A 15184-nucleotide genomic window follows, 5' to 3' on the forward strand; every position below is an offset into this window, starting at 1 on the left:
ATTCATTGCACACTTACCTTAATCTTCAGAGTTTACGCATGATGCAGGAATATAATTAGAGAAGGCATTTCACAGAATCACAGTATGTTAAGTGTTGGAAGGGACCTCGAAAGATCATTGAGTCCAACCCCCCTGCCAGGGCAGGGTCACCTGAAGTAGGTCACACAGGAACACAACCAGGCAGGTTTTGAATGCCTCCAGTGAAGGAGACTCCAGTTTATGTGTGAAAATATCTCATTTTTTTCCGAAAGTACCAAGTTGAAACTTCAGTGACTAATAGCTGTGTAATATTGTTTTGAAAACAAGTTGGGAATGGGTGGCTGTTTAGATAAATAAGAGCTATTAAAAGATTTAGATATATAGAGCATGCTAAAAGTCTAAAGATTTTTCCCTATCTCTTCCTAAAATGAGCTTCCTACTGTAAAGCACAGCTTTCTCATGTTATTATTCACAGATGTTCTTGCTAGATATGCTTTTCTTTTCCTAGTTTTGTAAAAGTTGCCCAGAGTTCCCCTTGATTCCACAAGAGCAGCACTGCCAAAGTCTGGTAACAGAACTGTTTCAGGCTGGTACCCACACTAGAGCTGACTAGAGCAGAGTGATGAAAATCCAGCCTAAAAATACTGAAACTCCTTTGTATTTTAAATTATTCTGCAGAGCTCTTTGGAAACCAATCTGGTACCATGAAACTGAAATACTTTTCTATATGATACTTCAGTAACCATTATAAAATAATGACATGATAGTTTAAAAAAGGGACAATAAGTATTTAGGGATGCATAGTTCCCTCTCTAGAATGGAAGGTGTTCAATTGTAGGAATTGCACAGCACTTTTAGCTCAAACTTACAGGAATGCACAATTACCTGTTGCATTTCTTATGGAAAATATTATGAGCAGGAGTTGGGTTTTTTTTAGGAATCAAAGCAGTGTTCATTCGGTATTCCCATGTTTCATTCACTTTCATCTTGAATCTGAGCACTGCATGGTTTTGACAAAAACCCTCATGTTTTTTAAAATTTATCTTAGATTTGCTAGAAAGGCTCAAATATTTTATGGCTAAATTTTGAGAGGAACATTGAGAGAAGATAATTTATCTGGCTGCAAATTGTAATTGCAAATGTGTCACATTACTCCAAGATTTCGCTTAATGCACTGTAGGTGACACATTTATACTCTGACATAATTTAGCACCTCTCTTTTTATTATGTCTTTTTTCATTATTAAGAAACTAGACTTTACAATTTCTACACATAATAAAACTGTTCAGATCCAAGAAAAGTTATCAAGATGAACCTTTGGGAATGTCTTAGTGATTAAAAATTTTGAGTGGAGCTTCAGACATACCTGCTCTTCATTTTGTGTTGATTCTTACAGTGGACTTCATAGAGTGGTATGGGATTTCTTCATTTTGCAAGCTGTTGTTACATAAAAACACAGAACTTAATGTTAAATGATACAATTTAGTACTAAAGCAATATATTTGCTTGAATGCTTTGTTCTTCCCATGCTTTACAAAGTTTCTTTTTGCTTTTGTCATATGGGAATATTCATAATGTATCCAATGGTGTGTTACGGTTCAGCACCGGCCCGGCAATTAAACCAAGTGACAGACTCTCTATTAATCTCTCTCTCCTCCCTGATAAATAAAGGAGAGAGAATAAGGGAGAGAGACTTGTGGATTGGACACTAAACTACACAACTTTAATGAAACAGTAATGATAAATAGGAAAAATTACTAAATATATACAAATATACAGTAAAATGGATACCACATTCCTCCCCCCTTTCCTCCAGTAACTCTCACATCACCACCGAGGCTGCAGGGCAGCCCTGGGAAAGTCCAGGCTGGACTCCTGGAGTCGGCAGCAGTTGGGAACTGGAGGCAGGAACACACAGATATGGGCTGGCATGGATCAGGAGCACAGGCAGACGAACGGATGGAATCCTCCCAGGATGCCGGGTGAAGGAAGGGAAGCAGGAAGGGCAGGCAGCCAGAAGCTGGAAGCAGGAAATCATGGCTTGGCCCTCGTGATCCCTCAAATTTATACTGAGTATGATGTATATGGGATGGAATACTCTGTTTGGTCAATTCTGGCATCTATCTTGTCCGTTCCTCCCCAAAGGAGGGCTGCAGGTGGGACTTCCTTATTCCTTCTGGAGGGTAAAATGTTTTCCTCAGAGCTGAGCAGTGTCCTTGGCTCTGCACACCAGTCTCTAGCAGTAACTATAAACATCAAGTGTTATCAGTCCTAGAAACACACACTGTCTGAGAAACTTGCTGTTAATTTCAGCAAGTGCAACTACTTACAAGAGACTTAGCTGAAAGCAAAAGTACAAGACAGAAAATCACCTTTATCCTGGCCCAAACCAGGACATGGTGTCAGTCACTGGTTCCATGCAAAGTGATGTGATCCTTTTTTTGAGGGGCAGAGTTTTTTCTTCTATTTATTCCTTCTCTCTCCCCTTTTTCTTTTAAGCTATCCAGGGAAGATGGAAAAAGCCATAATCTTTCAGCTCTCCTGTGAATAACATCACAGTTGAGCTACATAAGGAGCTTAACGAAAAGTCCGGTACCAATTAATTTCAATTGTCTTAGAATTTAATATAATGTTTATGCACATTGGGTGGTGCACAGTTGTTTGAATTTCAGTCTTAAAGGCTGCACCAAGTAGAAAATAGGATAAGGGAAGTTGAATACATTATTTCTTATGGTTGTTTACAATTTTGCCACACATAGCTTGTTGCCTTTCCTGACACTGAATACCTTCAAAATCTGAATAATCCAGTGTCTGCTATTGTTTGAAACCTCTTCTTTACAAGATTGTAATTTTAGGACTGTCAGGTCTGACATCAGCTCAGCTGGCATTACTCTTGTCCCTGAGTGTGATTCTCTGTTGTGCTCCAGACTGTTTGGAGCCTCATGGCTGGCTGGTCAGTGTTGATGAGGTCAGAGAAACAAAATTGTAAGTAACTTATGTGTACAGATTTTCAAAAGTCTGCATTAGAAATCATGTTAGGAAAGGGCAGCAATTGTAGAAATTATTTTTACTTAGGTAGCATATTATTTAAAGAGACAGTACTGAAGTGCCTCCATCTTCCTTTTTTGGAAATGCATACACAGTTATTTATCAATCTTGCTCCCTTGACTGATAAACACTTTCTTCAGAGCTGATGGAGCTCAAATGGTATCTCAGAATTCAATTCTTTATGTTCAACAGCTTCTAAGTAAAAGGTCAGATTTTATGTAGTTGGGACAGATCCTTATACAGCTTCTGTTGCCACGGTCCACTATATATTAAAATTAATTCCCTCCATGCTTCACTGTGTAATTCCCACTGCATTGGTTAAGATAGATAGAACCATGTAAATAGGTCTGGTTTAGAAAAGAGCATTTCACCTCAGAATTCAATTTGAAAATACCCTTTGAAAATACCCTTAGGTGCACCTGAGCTAGTAGTGAGCTACATCTCTATTAAGGCAGTTTAATGACTGTGTAAGTTCAACCAAAGGTAGAGGAGGAGTTGATGATATGTGCCAGGATGGCTGCCATTCCCGTATGGCTTCGGGTAAATGTGGTGAAAAGTAGGGAGAAGGAAAAGGGAAGAGTTTTGAAACTGAAAACTCTTTATGGAAGTTGATTTCCCATGGAAACACTGCTCAAATGTAGGACTGCATCTTTGGTCTGGCACTATGACATCCCTATGAGATGACATAAACCTGACTGCATTTGCACACTACCTTTAGGTAGTTTCCAGCGTTTATTTGCATAAATGTATCTCTATAAAACTGTGTCTGCTTTACATTTTATAAATGTCTGTTTGCTTTAATTCATATTTTGGTCTCATTTAAATTAAAAATATTTTGAAGTAATGAACAAACAGTAAATAAGCATACCTTTGGGTAATAGTGATCCTTACTGCTGAGATACCTGAACATCTGTTCTAGGGCTTGCTCTGGTTTATTCAGAATAACTGATAAAACTGGTGTTGTTGTCCAGGCTTGCTTAGGAGATAGTTGCATGGGTGTCTATAGACAGAGGACAGTGACTAGCACTGCTGATAATGCTTCTGGATCAGTGCCTTCAGTGTGAGAGAGATGTTGATAAACCAGAAGAACACAGAAGGGAAAGCAGAAGATGGTCAGCACTACAAATGAGGAAATGCTAATGGGGAGTTAAAGGAAGCCAAGGAGACACCTCTCAGAGTTACATTACGAAAAATGAGACATCACAAACTAAAATAAGGGAAATTCTGATTTTATATTAAGAAAAAAATATTCACCATGACAGTGGTTCAGCACTGGGATAGATTACCCAAGGGGGGTGTGGGATCTCCATTCTCCATTGGAGAATTTACTAAGCTGGAAAAAGTTCTGGGAAATTTACCGTAACCTGGAAGTTAATCCTGTTGTGGACATAGGGATTCTCTAGGTGACCTGGTCCAGGCCAGCCTGAATGACTCTGGCATTCCCTGCAGTGTCCAGCCCTATTGGGGAAAACTTCTCTCTGCAATTTGGTCCAGGGGCAAGCCTAGTGCAGACGTGCAGATTAATTCAGGATTTCTTTGCAAACAGTTCTGAGGGGCTAGGGCATCTAACTAATTGTCACTTTCTCCCAGTTTCTGAAGCAGCTTAAGAAAAGGAAGGTGCCTAACCAGCTTGGCCATCCTCATTTCCACAGGGAGAGAATAATGTATCCTGACCTATTTCTGCATCCTTCCTGCCAGGCTCAGATTTTCTTTAGGTTAAGTTGATAATATTTCATAAAGGAAAACTACTCAGTAGCCAATGTATGAGAACCTTGCAGCGTTGCAGTGCCCTTCCTCACCTTAACACCATTATGCAACTGAAAGCAAGCTCAATTTTCTTCTTTCAGTGCCCATCATCTTATCTGCTGCACAAGCCACATGCAGGTTGGTTCAGGATGAGTAAAGGACAGAAACTGAGAGAGAAAGAAAATATCTAATAAGGAAATATATTTTTCAGTTCCTGCTGTTCTCTCTTATTGCTCTTTTTTTCCAGTATTCACTTAACCTGCTGCCCTAATTTTGAAATTTTTGATTAATCCATTATCTGTAATTAAGATCATACTACATTCATGAGGAAAGACTTTGCTTGCCAAGAAGATTTCCTGAGGTGTGACAACTCTAGCAAGGGGTCAGACCTCACTGCAATCAAGTTTAATAATTCCTAAAAATGCTCATTTAGAAAACCTGCAACTTTAATTCCAACTTTCCTTACTAATGAAATAGTATTGTTTTGTGCATAGCCATACAATATCATTATCTCTTTACTAGAACCATGATGCACTAAAAGTCTTGCTGTAGAATGACCGAGTAAGACAGATTTGATGAACACTTTCCCATGTATATCTTGCTTTCACTATAAAGAAATCTTTACACATTATTTCAAAAGTATCTGATACAAAGGTTTTATGAGACAGTTAAGTTTTCCAGAGTGTAAAAGGAAGAGTAATACTGGGTGATATATGGTCCACCCTCTAGTGACCAGCAACAGGATGCATGGAAATGGAATGAAGCTGCATCAGAGGAAATTCAGATTGGATATCAGGAAAAGGTTCTTCACTGGGAAGGTGGTTGATCAGTGGAACAGGTTTCCCAGGGAAGTGGTCATGGCACCACACCTGCCAGAATTCAACAAGGTGTGTCTGGATGATGCTTTTGGTCATATGGTTTAGTTTTAGTCCCTGCAATGAACCCCTTCCAACTTTAGATACTCCATACTCTCAGTCTCTCTCTCTCACTCTCTCTCTCTCTGTATATATACATATATAATACAAAAGCTTAAACCTTAAAAATGGAATACACCATATATATGTAGCAAAGAATTTATTTATACTACAATTAATGATCTAACATACTCCAAATTATAACATTAATATAGAAAAGCATCATTAATAACACAGTTTAAACTGTTACACAAAGGCTTCATTTCTCTCTACCTCTTTTCTCTAGTGCCATGCTCTACCCTTCAGCTCTGGATCCTGAGGCTGACAGACTCAGCCTTCCTCCAGGAGAGCAGATGATGGGCTATGACAAGTCTTGGGCTACCTTGAAGCGTTCACCAGGATCTGTATGATGTTCATTGTAGAATTTCAGCCTCCTCTGTCTCAAGTCTAGGTTTATTTTTATATCATAGTTATATTTGTTATTGGAAGTTGTACTCCTGGCACCATCTCACATAGAGAGCTGTTGTTTCTATTCAGGGACTGCCTGGGTTTGTCAGACCTTTACCATGTACTATTATTGTATTTGCAAAATTTAAGATAAAACAGATTAGGGAGTTATGACTTGACCCACAAGACATCTGCTAAAACATGCTAAATCCAGCAAAGGCCAAGGGAGTCAGACAACTGCAGAGACCCTGCAATGACAAATCAATACAAAATCAATGGCCTTTTGTTATTTATGGCAAATATCACATTGACTGAGTTACAAGGGAGGTGGCTGTGCTTTTACAGTCAATCATATGCACAGTGATGTCTGATTTATTGCTCCATGTGGAGAAAGGAGGGCATGAATACAGCTGCTCCAGGAGAGAAATGCGGATATGGACAAGTGTGGTAGCACAAGCTACACTGCTTTAACACAGTAGACAGTGGACATGTAACATTCTCAGTGTCAGAAAATGCCTCTTGCTAACTTTAGTGGGGCTGATGAATGAGAGTAAAATACAATGTGAGATCTTTATTATGAAATTCTTGATTAGGTTACTTTCTGAACTTGAAATTGTTGGAGCATTTCTGAGAATTGAATTTTATTCATACCAAGTCACACAAGGCTGCCAAATTTAATTTAATCTTCTAGTATTGTCAGTGCTTTTGGCAATATTTATTGAGGGGGGAGACCTGTATATTAAGAACTCAGCTGTATTTCTGCATCATTCTGAACTAGCCTTCAGGTACAGAAGTTCAGAATAAAGAAACTAATGCTGTGTTTTGGCTGATAAGCTGAAACCTGTAGCTAATGCACTTGTAATGAAAAACTTCTTTAGGGTGTGACCATAGAAGTGGTCAAGGAGAAATATTCATTTGACTGGAAAGAAAGTAGTTGGACTGCAAGGCACAGGATATGTGTGCTGCTTCCCTGTAAGACAAGCAGGAGAGGAGGAGGGAAGGATGTCCTCATCTGCTCCAAGATCCAGGAGGAAGTCTGATCCCAATTATTATTTTATATTTTTTCTTCTTACAGCAGGCAACATCTGGCAGGAAGGCAATATATCACAGCCATTTCAGATAAGATCATCTCTCCTCTCTATGGGACTGTTAAGTGAAGTTATTAAAGAAAAGCTGTTAAAGTTTAATTATGCCCTCCTCCTACACCAAGCTACAGAGACAGGCATGGTACATGACTATAAACACAAAGATAGTAAGCTCCAAGAACTATGTAATTAAACAATTTCGTATTAGTTGCATTGCAGATTTTTGCATGGTCACATTTATATCATATTAGTGGAAATACAATGTAAACTCATTTGTATTAATGTATGCCAGGGTGCAGTCACATAAGCGTGCCAGAGAACAGGTACTAATAAATTGGTTAGATACTAGGAAGAAATTCTTTAATTTGACAGTGGTGAGACACCGTAGAAGTTGCCCAAGAAAGTTGTGGCTGCTCCATCCCTGGAACTGTCCAAATCTGGGTTGGATGGGGCCTTGAGCAACCTGGTTAAGTGGAAGGTGTCCCTGCCGTGCAGGGGGATTAGAACTAGATGATTTCTCAGGTCAACCATCCCTAACCGTTCTTTGATTCTGTGATTCTATAACATTGCAACATGTTGTGGAAATCACAGACCTCTGAGAAAGAATTCAAAGAGCACTGACCCAAGACAAATGAGAAAACAGTTTTTCCAGGAAATTAATCCACTGGGATTTCTGTAACCAATAGTCCTGGCCTTCAATGGGTATGTGACTGGAGCTCAGATCTTCTCTAGGTTTTATCTTCCTTTGAAAGGGCAATGTTTTTTCTATTTCTTTGCTGGTAGGGACTGTGAATTTTTGATGAAAACAAGCGTGGAAAGTGAGGGGATGGAGAGGGAACTGGTTCTGAATGTAAAATATCATGCCCTGCAAAGAGTAAAGTGCTCCTGTGTATAATTCATCTGCAGACGTGGTGAACAGGTGGAATAAACGTTATTTGTATTTGCTGTCTTCTGTTCTTGTGCTGGCAGCATTTTCCTTATGCAAATCTGCCTGGGTCCCTGTTTCACTGTTGTGTGCCTCCGTTTCAGGTATGGCACTGGTTTGCTAGGTACATGGCAGAAGCATCTCCTCTTTCTGTGGGGTGCAGCAGGGACATATCGTGATTTGTCCTCACAGCATGCTGTTGCAGGTAAGGAGCCTGTCTGCATGCTTCCTTTTAAAGCCTACCTACAGGATTGCATAGCAGTATAGATTTACCTGTCACCCGGTGCTTGTGCAGCTGCCATCTGTTTAGTAGATTCATTTGCAGTCTCTGTATCTACGGTTACCAAGAAAGGTCTTTGGATCAGGGACCATAATTTTACTATGTGTTTGTAAAGCATCCAGCATGGTGGATGTCCATGGTCTATTTTGGGACTAAGAGCAACTATTACATTTTCAATTATGCCTGTTATTGTTATACATTGTAAACCAAATCCTTTTCCCCCTCTGCCTAGTGAGCAAGATGTTTCTTGTCTTGCATGGGAGCAAGATTTATACCAGTAAGAATGTATAAAGTCTGTATTTTCATCAGCTATGCTACTACTTTTTTAGTCTTTTAATGTGATGAAATTACAATGCTCGGACGCTTGTTGAGTTTAATGCCTGTTATAAACACCTACACATTGACCTGTGAAAAAATGTGTACGTGCCATAGGTCAGATTTCAAAGAGCTCTTGAAAATGGTGACAGAAGGGTGGCAGTGTATGTGACAGCAATACATCATGCAAATTACAACAATAAATTTTAATTAAAAGAGACTAAGATACATCTTCAGAGGCATAAAATGCTACTCACAGAAAACATGGCAATAAATGTAAATGGCTTACTGTGCTTCTGCCTTTCCTTTTGGAGAGGGTGAAGAGAGATGGCACACTTCAAAGATCAGTTCAGCCACTCTATTAGAGATGTGCTGAGAAAAGAAATATTGATCCTAACAGCACAGTGAATTTAATATGAGATCTGACAGTATTAACTATTTTCTATCCTAGTAAATAGCATCTCAGGATATGAAAAAAAAAAATCAGATTAACTTAGATTTCAACACTTGAAAAATCCATACAGTCTCTGATATACAGGCTTTTTTAAATTCCTACCTGTAAATGACTTATTTTAAGGTAATTTTTTAGAATTTTCAGGGTGCTTTTTATTCCATGTTGCTGCAAAACATTTTTCTTTAGCTAAAAAACAAACACAGTTTCAGATTACAGAAGGGATCTTTCATTGAGCTTCAGCAACAACTGTGCATCCATGGGCAGATTATTTTAAATATATATATATATATATATGTATATATATCACATATGCAACTGCTTACAATGAAAACATATCTCAAATTTGTGACATGAGGAGTTCAACTCTGAAATCTTAAGGGATAGGCTTGGTAAACATGGGAGGTATCTATCACAGAAAGAGGCTTTGGAGAGACCAATTCTGTGTCCACAGAAGTGGCACAGATGCTGACCCCAAGTTTTTCCTGATAATATTAGTGAAGAAGGCTTCATCACATTGGCTGACATCCTATTTCACTTCTCACATAGCTATGCAGGCTCCTGTGCAAATGAAGGCATCAGTATCATGTCCCTCCCTAGCTGTCTCTTTTGTGGCCCACCAGGCTCAAGTCCTTCAGTGCTCAGTCATGGGTAGGTGATGACAAACCACTTGGCACAGAGCTGCTCCTCAGTTTTTGTTCCTGCTTCTGGCCTCTTTCCTGTTTCTTCTATTAAAGACTGGACTACAGGAGAGGTCTCACTGACACTGGGAAAAGAATAGTTACCAGCTCCCGTGTTTTGCAGCGTGCATTACTCTCACTATGTAGGAATTGTCTGGGATTTCTGCTTTTTCAGCATGGGCTATGTTGGCTTGAAGCTTTCAAAATAGGTATTTTTTTACAATCCAGGAATAGTAGCTCACTTCTGTGACTGTGCCTGGGTCCTTCGTTGTGTCAATCCTGAAAATACGGCTCCTCTGGCTCGCTGCTCCTGTGTCTCTTGGCTAACACCTTTCCAGACCCTGAGGGTGCATTAGAGATGCATTTGAGAAACATGATCTCTACTAGTTGTGGTAGCTGTCATCATGAAATAACCAGAAATTACATCTAACCTTTTCAGGTCACTATTATCCAGACCAGCCATGATCTGATTTGGGTCATGACTTTTAAATATTAGTGGACATTTTGCTACATCTCTAAGTAGCTTAGCCAAGGAAGAATTCTCTTAGCAGACTTAGAAGTTAAACACCTTCATTCTGGAAACATTTGTAGGAAGACAAAGTAGAAGCCAAGTCTCATAAAGAAACAAGCAATACTATTTTATTTACTGTTTTGAACAAAAGAGGAATTCATATTGCGTCCTGATTCTTGATGAAATGTGGATCCTCTGGAATTTTTGAAACAAGAGGTAGTCTGGAATAAAGACTGCAGATTGCTCAGAGTCTAAGGTCATCTGTCACTAAATAGAGGTCAGAATACTGGCATCAGACTTGGTAGATGTTTTCAATTCCACAGAAAGCCTCTTAAGACAAGAAATTAGTTGCCAGAGGAACAAGGCATCTGAGGAAATTTAAACTCTACTCCTAAAATACCAACTTCTTAAAAGTAAATATTCTTAGAGACAGCTAAGGGAGAAATTAAGTTATATAATACTGTGTTTTCCAATCTGATAGATTACAAAGAAGCCTAGATAAGCATATATTTACCTGAGAGATTCATAGACATTTTTGCCTGGTTGAGAAAAATCACAGTAGCTATTTTTTAATCCTTAGTGGGCAAGATCTCTGTTTTACAGGCAGGAAAAGTCATGTACCTGGCTACTAATAGTGATGAAGATTTCAAGGCTACTGTAATTGAGTGAATATTTTGGGGTTATTACGCTTGTGATTAATTTATGCTTATGATGGTACTGAAGTCAGGGACATTACAAAATTGAAACTTATTATGTAAGATCTACAAAAGATGTATCTTTTTAAAACGTTGGCTATTACCTTTAATTTTCTCAGCTTTAGTGCTGTTTTTTATAGTATGTAGTTATACTGTTGAACCTACAGAAGTTAGATGCATTGTCTGTGGCTTTAGAGGTGGTACATACACGTTTGAATTACACTTTATGACCTGGTGACAAAAATCTAATTTTAGCATGTCTGAAGAAGTAGAGAGCAGTTTGAGTAGCTGCTGGTTGATGTGACAGAGTCCCCCCAGTAAACTGATGGCAGCAGTGTCTGCACTTTAATTCTCTATTTTCAACCCCATCTTCCAATGTGCCTTTATGTCATGGCTATTTTCTGTGGAGAGCTAGGAAGAAACAGTGAGTAGGTGATGGCTGAGAGATGCAGACACTAAAAGTCTAATGATTTAGTCAGACTACTGGGTTTAGGGCAGAAAGGTTTCTTATCCCTTTTACATTATCAGGATAGTAAAAATGTAGTGGCCAAATGGTAATGTGAACCTGAGGCTGCTTAATTTGAATTTTCTCTGGCACCAGTCTCTTATCAATAATTCCTTTGAATTTGTAGAAAAAGAGGACAAAAATATTAATATATGTGTATTTTTTCTATAATTGAAGAAGAGAGAGCATCGTTACCAAGAGAGCCCTTTAAGTACTGCATTTGTATTGCAAAGAAACCTGGTAGTCTCCAGAAGTATATTTAAAACAGCGGTTCCCCCAGCTGCCTTGCCTGATGCTTGTGAATCAGAGCAGTCTGGTCTGCTGTGGATTCTGTTGTCAGCTGCCAGGGCAGTGTGGATGCACCAAGCTTCTGTCTGCCTAGGGATCCTGGCCAACGCAGGCACACATTCCAACATGTAATTTTCCACCCTTTTCTTTGATGGCAATGCTCCAGTCAATCTCCTAACGTGATACTCTGTTTTTACATCTCCCCTGAAGCAGAATTACTTCAAGTTGATCTTAATAATACCAGTTTACCTCCTTTTCTTTGAGAGAGGAAAGCTTGTGGACGCAGGTCATGGCTCTCAGATTATCTCTGAGTCTTTATTCCTGAGACCATTTATCTAACACTTTCTACTAAGCTGTTTTCCAAACTGGAGATACCTGGTGCCAAGTTATTGCAGAGCACCCTTGCAAACGAAAGCAGTGCTTCTGGCAACTGTTAAATATTGAGCTGTTTTCTTCACTGAGAATATTTTATTATTTACAGTTGGTTAACTGACTTGCACAGCTTACTCAGTGATGAATATAGGTGGCTAAGACTTCCCTAGCTTGTGCTCTAAGGACAAAAATGACTAAAATGAAGGCTTTCTCAAGATCAGGTAAGTTGTTAGATGTGAGGAAGTTTTGTTGATATTGATCAAGGTGTCCATATGCTCTAACTGATGAAATGACAACCTGTGTACAGTCTTCGGTGCCCAATTTTAGATATTTGTCCTTCATTTTTAAACGAGGTTGGAGTGGCAAGAGAGACACGGGAAAGTTGAAGAAATTATAATGAATTGTGTGGCACTTTGTTTAGCTATACCCTGAAATTAGCTCTCAGAGAAATCCAGTGTGCTAAGATGTCTTTTAGGAAAATATAATGATCAAGAACTGGAGCTTATTGGGAAAATATGCTGATGTGTTTAATTTTAACATGATGTTTCTTCTGGAGTGTTCCCATATGGTCTTTTACATTCATCTTGGTGATCCCTTACTGATTCTGTTGTCTTTACTGCTCCATCTTGTGCCTTTTATGTTTTTTTCAAGTATTTTTTCTAATAACCATTTACTTGTGCATCTTGCAGGCATCTCTTTTACATCTGTCTCGGTGTTCACTTGTGCAGGGGGACAGGGATGGTGGCCAGCTGGCTAAGAAAATGTATTCTCAAGGAGTAACGGGCTTTGCTTCCCTGTGCACCTCAATAAGCATTCCTGTCTCTGTCAGTTTGCCAGATTGCCTCACAGGCAGTAAATGCTAGCAGAGGAAACATGTTTTCAAAGCTATATCATGTGTGTAAGAGCTGATTTTAGAGGGTGGGGAATTTTGTTCTCCACTTTATGTAATGCCAGTCTGATTTGAATGAGATTTATATTTTCTAAAGTAAGGATTACAGCTCAAACCAAAGCCCATTGAAGATAGTGGGGTTCTTTCCATTGGCTTTGCTGAGCATTGGATCTGTTCTTGGCCACCATGGAAAGTAAGAGGCAGAGGAATACTGAGTCTGCAGGCTTTTTAGCCAATGACTCTTTTATAATTGCACAGGAAATGTCCTGAGAGTGAGGAAATCTGCACATATGTTTTAAAGCATTCAATGAGAAGACATTATAAATAAAGATATCATACCCAAACAGAGGACAGACTTATTTAAATAGTTCTATCTTTTGAAATGTAAGAGTCATTTGTAGAGAAGGTTGTGTGGGAATACACAGGAATGTCTTACTATAAATACTTGTATCTAAGACTTGCTCAAATATGTGCTTAAATATGTGTGTGTCAGCAACTGACATCATCTACCTGGACTTTTGTAGAGCATTCAACACTGTCCCACATGATATTCTGGTAAGTAAACTGGAACAATATGGATTCAATGAATGGACCACTTAGTGGATAAGGAACTGGCTGGATGGTTGGGCAGAGAAGGGATTGGGAACATCCTTGTGGAGAAGGACTTGGGGGTGTTGGTTGTTGAGAATCTCAACATGAGCCAGCAATATGTACTTGCAGCCCTGAAAGCCAACCATGTCCTGGTCTGCATCAAAAGAAGTGTGGCCAAAGGTGTCCCTGTCCATGGCAGGATGATTGGATCTAGACGATCTTTAATGTCCTTTCCAGCCCAAATCATTCTATGATTCTGTGATTTAGGACAGCTGCTATGGAAATGATAAAATAGATTACTGTATTACTGCACTACTTTATATTTTTTCCTAAGATTAATTTAATCTTCAGTTTCTCATTACAGTTCCACATTTCTGTACATAGTTTAAATTGTGGAACTATCCAAAGCCCATTGCTGATAATGGTTTTACCTGTTCACTGAAATGAGGGCTGTCAAAAGTTTGTGTCTCTGCTGCATTCTTTGGAAACCTTCCTACCAAACAATATAAAGATCCTTATTTCAGAAATACTGCCCTTTACAGATAGCATCAGCTCCTGGGGATGAAGCCCAAAGTAGCCTCAGTTCAAAGGTGGGAAAGGCTTCACAACAGGGAAATGGCAGCTGGTTCTTACATGTTGAAAATCCCTGTCAGCCTTTATTTCTGGCTACGTGTCTTGCAGCCCCAGTTATGTTATAAAAGTACTTTGGGAATGTACATGCACATGCATGTGCAACAAAAACAGTATTGCATTTGACATAGACAAGATCAGGTCATATTAAAAGGTGATATAAATGTTTGCCTTAATTCAGAGCAAACCTTGGAGGCAGCAAAGTGCAATTAGAGTGTGCTGGAAATGCCAAAGAAGAGTGCCCAGAGTGCACTTTCTTGCAAATGAAACTTGGGCAATAATGTTATGGTAAGGTTAATGCTTTCATCTTCTTGAGATAATGATCCCTTGCTAGGCAGCTTTACATCCTTCTCTCTCCTTGGCAGAGCTTAGTTACTGTACTTCCCTTTTGGATGAGGGATAAGATAAGTCTGAACATTGCTGGCAGTAGAGGGAGGAGATGAGAAGCCACAGGAGAAGACAGAGACAGCTTAGGCAAGCTGCAGCCATGGTGAATTACCCATAGTTAGAGGAGTTTCTTAGGCTTACCCTGCATTTTCACACAACAGTTAATACTTAAAGATAAAAACCCCCAACACTGTGTCTTTATCCTATTTCTGAAAGCTAGGGAATAGTTTTATTTTATCTTCTTTAGAATGAGTAGACTGATATCTTGTAAGCACAGACAACCAAAATGTAGAGCAATGGGACAAAACTCATAACCATCCTGTCACAGACAATATGGTGTGCATTTTGCAATTTAATTACCATGTACTGATGTGCTCTGCAGTTAAATGCTATTACTGTGTGTTCCCCAGTTTGTGTTAAAACTGACTCAACTGCAGCATAATAGG

The sequence above is a fragment of the Heliangelus exortis genome, chromosome 3 (assembly GCF_036169615.1).
Source record: "Heliangelus exortis chromosome 3, bHelExo1.hap1, whole genome shotgun sequence".
Lineage (NCBI taxonomy): Eukaryota > Metazoa > Chordata > Aves > Apodiformes > Trochilidae > Heliangelus > Heliangelus exortis.